Consider the following 7,270-nt stretch of genomic DNA (forward strand, 5'->3'; position numbering starts at 1 on the left):
AGCTTGTAATATGCATGTACTCTTTTACTTTGACAATGGTTAGTCTAGAGCCGTGGTGGCTTAGTTTATATTAATAGTAGCCTTGTATTCTACTTACCTGTTTTTGTCTGCTTTTGTAATGGTTCAGCCATTTGTCCAGCCTTGGTGGGCTGGTGATTGGTGTTTATTTGTGTAAGTGTGTGTGTGTGACTAAACTCCCAACAATAGTGTATACCAGACCTCACATCAAGCTGAGCTAATGACACTCAATGGTATCGACAAGCAATTCTTCTCTTATTAACGGCCACTCTCCACATTGTCTCACATCTCAAACGTGATTGCCTAGACATGGAGTCACAAATAGTCTTGCATGAAACCTTGTCTTGTTTTCATAAACTGCCCTCCACATGTGCCTGTGTGTAAACAAACCTGCTCCTGCAGATTCCCAAGCATTCGTTCCATCTTTTCTTTCCCATGCCTGTTTTATTTTATGGCCCAGTCTTTTATTGTTGTCATGGCTGTAAGACTATATAGGCTTTCTCATCACTAGTCTGTTTTATGGAGGGCTGAGGGGAGGAAGCGAGAAGGGACTCACGGTCATAGTGACTTCTTTCTCTTTCTCTCTGTCAATGTTTGCATGTGTCAAATAATTTTTGCTACCACCCCGGCAGTGATAAATATGCCTGGCCGTTATGACCAAAGGGGGATGTTGGAATACTGGAGGAGAGAGAATGGATCTTTGGAGCGCTGAGAACGGACATTTGATGGTCACCGTGCTTCCAGTGGATGTTAGTGTGATGAATGACCGCACCTCGTGTACAGTAGACACACGCCAGGTGCATGCTAAACATCTAGGGGAAAGCTGTACTGGAGAAGCTTATCTGGTATCCACACACAGGGGCGCTCCCACAGATTTAGGGCCCTGCAAAAATATATCACTGGGTCCTCCACCCCTCCACCACAGGCCACCCAAACTCTGCACAATTGCTGTTACAACACTTTCAGAAGCCAATAGATCAATTCAAAGCTTTAAATAACTTTACCTTTACAGGCTTGCAACTCTCTTAGTCCAATACTTACTGTACTATCTAACGGACAATGAGCTTTGAAAATCAAACACTATGCTGACATGCATGCAACATTCTGCAGTCTGCAAACAGCAGAATTCACTATTTCATGCAAGACCGGTACCCCTCTATGAGAAACGTTCTATCTTTTACAGTTTAGATGTAATTCTATTCTGTAGTTTTAAGATTGGCTGTCACTTTTACAGACAGACTCCCTCAATGCTTCAAACTGACCATTATCCAACACAGACAATAAGCTGTTTTTGTTTCATAAAATTATCATTGTTCATCAAGAATAAGTACAGTGTTTGAATTCTTATAATTGAAAATTATTTGACAGTTTTTCTTTGTTTTTAAGTATTTTAAAAAGAAATTCCCACGGACCCCCCGCAATTATGCCAACTGACATGTAATTTAACACAATGCTATTCATCTGCTTGTTCGGTTGGGAGTAGGGCTGGTTCATTGAGGTGTGGGGAGTCAGGCCTGCTGAGCCTGAAGCTGCATCTGTTTGGCCTGATACCAGGAAGGAGGAAGGACAACTGATTTAGTATGAATAACTTGCTAAACATTTGCCTGCATTGATTATGTCGGCTATAAGAGGAGAGAAATGTAAACACTTAGACTTTTCTGTGAAGATGAAGTACTGTAACTAATGTGAGGGGAGCAGAAGTAGCGTATTTCACTATGGACTAAAATAATAGGCTACTTCCACCACTCACGGACTACACCCACCTTTGTGAAAAATTTGGTGACACTCGATTTCTGTAGCTGTTCCCCAGCATCTGTCTCAATCAATCTTCCCTCCTCATTACTATCTACCTGGTGCTAGGTAAGTGTCACAGCCTGTATCACTAAGAGCTGACCAGCAGTATCACACACAGTACATCCACTCTGTCCTAAAAAGTGCACTTCCCAGCAAAATCCCCCTCATTAGTACAGTATGATCTGACATTCTGCAGGACACACTCCAGTAGAGTGAGACTTTGACAGCAATATCAATGTGTCTCAATAATACAGTGATTTTCATCAGCCAGTTTCTATTCACACTGTTCAATAATCTCGTGATTATTCTCTGGGTGAAGTCACGTGAATGTGCCTTGCGAAGCCAATGTGCCGAGCCTACTGGAGGCTGATGTATTATGCACTGTGTGGAGGATGCAGTATGGCTGACTGGGGGAGCTCTTAGCTGCTCCTTCCTATCACAGACCCCTATGTTTCCTTTCAGCTTCTCTCCAGCCAGCGTCATTCATAGTAACAGCGTGTATGCTCCTTGTGTGGCAGTGACGCTGGTGCACATGAGCATGCACTACGAGAACCGTCACTGTGGATGGGCACGCAAGCTAAACCAACCGGGACCACACAGATGGCTCCTTAAATATTGATACCTTCGATTTTTTAGCGTGTTTGTTCGTCGTTGCCGCCTGACTGGCCTCACGTGTAGGAGAAGAAAAAAAAGAATGAAAAAAAGGGAAATGGACCGTTGTTCCAGTGGGTGTGCTGGGTCAGGGTATATTGTGGCCAATCGTTTTTCCATCACCTTTCGCAATTGGCAAGGCATATATTTGAGCCGTGCGCTACCAATTGACGCTTGGTAATTCGCGAGACACACCTACAAGTGTTTTTGTTCCCCAATACCCATCTCCAAATCGGCAAAGGGGAGACCTATGATACGTGAGGGGTGTGAAAGGAGGGGTCACCATTAAACATATTTCAAAGTAAGAGCTGTATAGCCTATAGGTGTCAGATATATAGTTTTATTTTCAGCAGTTGTTGGAAATGGGAATAGGGGTTATGCGGAGCGCCGTAACGAACCGGAAAACAGATATAATAATTTCCGCTGCTGTGCTAACCCAACGGCAAACCCAGCTAGTTCACACAATCAACAATAATATTATTATTATTATGAGCATTTTGGGCGTTTTAAATTATTTAATTGTGAAGACCATGTATTTATCCGAACCGTTTAAGTACCAGATGCGGGAAAATCTTGTGTAAAACAGCACCATGTCAGCATAGAGCGCACAGATCCGGAAGTGATTATGTCAGTTTTACCGAATACGGAAGTGTTTTCCACATAACTTGCAGGTGCGTCTCGCGAATTGCCAAGCATCCATTGGTATTTGCTTTGACGATTGCAAAATGTGATGGAAAAACGATTGGCCACAATATAGGCTACCCTGACCGTGCTGCTCAGGCAACGAGCTACCCTGCTCCGTTTCTGTTGAGGGAGGAGGCGGATTTAAGTGAGAGCATGTCATACTTTGAAGTTAAAGTTCAAATTCCTTTAACTTTGGTATGCTGTGGTACCTTTCAAATGAAACCATGGGGGTTTAATCCCCTCTCTAGTAACCGTTTGAATGATTCATAAAGGTCTAAAACCTCTACCCTTCCGTCCAGTCGGTCACATGCATGCTTCTTTTGGTGTCCCTCCCTTCCAGGGTTGCCAGGTCTGTGTGACAAAACCAGCCCAATGGCCAATCAAAACCATCCCAAAACCAGCCCAATGGCCAATAAAACCAGCCCAAAAACCAGCCCAATATCAGAACTCAAAATATGCCCCTACCAAACCAAATACACTGCTTTTAAAGTCCAACAGCATTGCTATCTTTGCCAAATGTATTGTAATATCTTCAAAGTAACACAAAATGTTTAGTATGCCAGCATTAAAAACAGTTTTCAATATGTTTTCTCAGGAGACTGAGAGCACGTGTGTATGTGGGCGTGTCCCATGTCCATGTGTGTACGTGCTGATCTGCAGTGGACCCTTAATGCACAGGCTTACCAGGGCTTAAGCCCGGGGCCTCGACCAATAAGGGGCCTCTTAATAATAATACAAAATAATAATGATGATAAACGTCCGTATTCGCAGTGTCATTATACTCTACAGTGGCATCTGGTGATGGATGTGGAGGTTGAGAGAGCCCTCCCCTTATCTAAACAAAATGTAACAAAATTTAACAAAAATTAGAGAGGCTACAATTTCTGGGGAAATTGTAGGGTGTGCTTGCTTGCGTCGGTTGCAGTTGGGTCCATTTAATATGAAACAAGCTGAACCCCCTTTGAGACAAGCTATTATAACAAAGTTGTCACCGGCAGTATTTTTCAGATGGAATCGCGATTCAAACAGTACCATCTGCTAACTGAAAATATGCCCCCAAACGCGATTTTTTGGTCTCAGTTTAGAGCCCTGCGTGGAGAAGCTGAATTGTGATACGAGCAAGCTAGCCTAGCTGCTGTTGCTAGCCAAACTACACTGAGGGGATTGTTTGAATGCGCCGGAAATTAAAAATGTTTCTTTTGACATAAAGTTAAGGCTGTGGCATTGAAGACAGCGACGCACCACACAAGCTTGAGTTTAAATACATTATTCAATATGACATTACTTACTGTACATGCAAGTCTTGAATTGCTTTAATGCTGCTAGTACACCATGGCACGATACGATACTTGCTGTGCAACGGCAATGCACGTTGTATCCATGCGTCGTTGCTAACGTGTGCTGACGTTGTGACGTAGGCTAGCACTGAGTTCCCTTCGTTGACACAAGGCACTTTTGCCACAAAAACTGAATTTCAGTCTAAACCGTGCAACGGAACTTAAATAAAAATACAAGCAACTCAATCGCTACCAAGACGAAACTTTTGACACCGACGTTGTCTATGTAGTCCAAATATTGACGGATCCTTAGGGGGGCAAGTTCACAGTATCTGATCACTGCAACCTTTTTTTCTGTATCTTATCCAGGGGTTATATAGGCATATTAGGGCCAGTGTAGGTAAAAAAAAAATCGGCGCCGGAGGAGGGGGGGTAATATTCCGAGATTAAAGTCGTAAATTTGAGAGAAAAAAACTCGGAGATTCTCCGACATAAAGTCGAAATTATGGATTGGTTTTGGATTTTTTCAAGGAACTTGCTTCACTTTGCATGGTCAACCTCATCACAGCACAGACGCCGCCACTTGCCATGTATAAAGCCTGCAGTAATGGATTACCTGGGCTGCGTCGTAAGCCTAAATTGATCGTAGGATCCATTGTATGACGGATCTTAATTTTACGGGCCGTTCCCAAAGCCATCATAGCTAAAGTGGCTCTTGAAAATTCGTGAAATATACTACTCTGACTCGGTTACGGACAGACAGACAAACGGAGTTGGACGGATTTGTTGAATTTATAGTACTCCAAGGCTGTGGGTGCTGAAAACAATTCACCGCCAGAAAAGTAGGTGGAGCAACGCTGCCACATGACGTCTTTGTGCGTGGAACCAATTGCGGACCAATCACAGCCAAGGGGTATCCGTAAAATGACGGACTAGCGGACGGATAGTCAGGAAAATCAGGAGGTGCACTTAAGGCTTATATATGCTACTGCGTTTTTCGAAAAACGGACACATGGGAACGCCCTCTTCTCCGAGGAACGCCCTCTACGAGCTCTCCGTCAGCCCTCGGAGAGCCCCGGAGAGCTCGACGTGCACCTCCTGAATTTTCTAACTATCCGTTGTGAACGACGGAGAGCTACGGAGACCCCCTTGGCTGTGATTGGTCAGTATTAAGAATCGCTTGCGTCAGGGGTGGGGGCGGGGTTGCCGGGATAAACAGGACAAACAGAATCCTTTGACCGCCATTGCTGTAAGTTTTCACAATTCATATTTCAGCTAAACAGTACATGTAAATCAGCATCTGAATTAAAATGTGACGAGAAATGGGCAGTGTAGTTGCTGAAAATGTGCAGCTAAACAGCTAATTTGTAAATTTGCTCCGACTTCTCGATAACCTAGGTAAATAAACACTCCACGACGATTTACAAAAAAACGTTGCACCACCTACTCTTCTGGTGGTGAATTGTTTTCAGCACCCACAGCCTACGGAGAACCATAAACGCAGTCTATCCGTCCGTATCCGTGCGTATCCGTGCGCCCGCCCATCCGTAAACGGAGACGCAGAAGCATATTGCGGCCTTGAGAGCTCTCTGAGGGTCTCGGAGAGGGCGTTTCCTGTGTCCGTCTCCGTGAAAACGGAGTAGTACTATATTTCGGCCTTTATTCTGCCTTTACGAGCATGTTCGGGAAACGCACGTAAAGGCCGCAGTATGCTTCTCTGACTCCGTTAACGGATGGGCGGGCTAAAGGCCGAATTATACTTCTCCGACTCCGTTACGGACAGACGGACGGACGGAGTCGGACGGATTGGTTGAATTTATAGTACTCCGAAGGCTGTGGGTGCTGAAAACACTTCACTGCCAGAAGAGTAGGTGGCACTGCACTGCGATGCTAGCTAGGTTATCAAAAAGTCGGAGCAAATGTACAAATTAGCTGTTTCGTCAATAAAATAAGCACATTTTCAGCAACTACACTGCCCATTTCTCGTCACATTTTAATTCAGATGCTGAATTACATGTACTGTTTAGCTGAAATATGAATTCTAAAACTTACAGCAATGGCGCTCAAAGGATTCTGTTTGTCCTGTTTATCACGGCAACCCCGCCCCCGCCCCTGAGGCAAGCGGTTCTTAATACTGACCAATCACAGCCAAGGGGGTCTCCGTAGCTCTCCGTCGCTCTCCGTCGCTCTCCATCGCTCTCCGAAATTACGACGGATAGTAAAAATTCAGGAGGTGCACGTCGAGCTCTCCGGGGCTCTCCGAGGGCTGACGGAGAGCTCGGAGAGGGCGTTCCACGGAGACGAGGGCGTTCCCGTGTGTCCCGTTTTTCAAAAAACGCAGAAGCATATATCGGCCTTTACTATCCGAAATTACGACGGATAGTTAGAAAATTCAGGAGGTGCACGTCGAGCTCTCCGGGGCTCTCCGAGGGCTCTCGGAGAGCTCGGAGAGGGCGTTTCCCGTAGAGGAGGGCGTTCCCATGTGTCCGTTTTTTGGAAAACGGAGAAGCATATATCGGTCTTAAGAAATATCAATGGTTTCGTTATTTTGCTCGATCGGTGCTACGATCCATCGTTATCGGGAAACGCAGCCCTGGTGATTCTTGGCTAAAATCAGGAGTAGCATAGTATATTTACTTCTGAATCCTATTGAAAAGTATAATTCTGACTTTTTTGTCCCAAATGTGTGACTTTATAAACTCGGAGAATCTCCGAATTTTCTCCTTGCAAATTTAGTAGGTTTACAACTTTAATCTCGGAATATTATCCATATTTCTGCTTTTATGCAAACTGAAGAAAAAAATTATATTTCTCCAATATTCATTGCATTTAGGCTACTAGCCTAT

Source organism: Osmerus eperlanus, chromosome 28, assembly GCF_963692335.1.
Source record: "Osmerus eperlanus chromosome 28, fOsmEpe2.1, whole genome shotgun sequence".
NCBI classification, from domain to species: Eukaryota; Metazoa; Chordata; class Actinopteri; order Osmeriformes; family Osmeridae; genus Osmerus; species Osmerus eperlanus.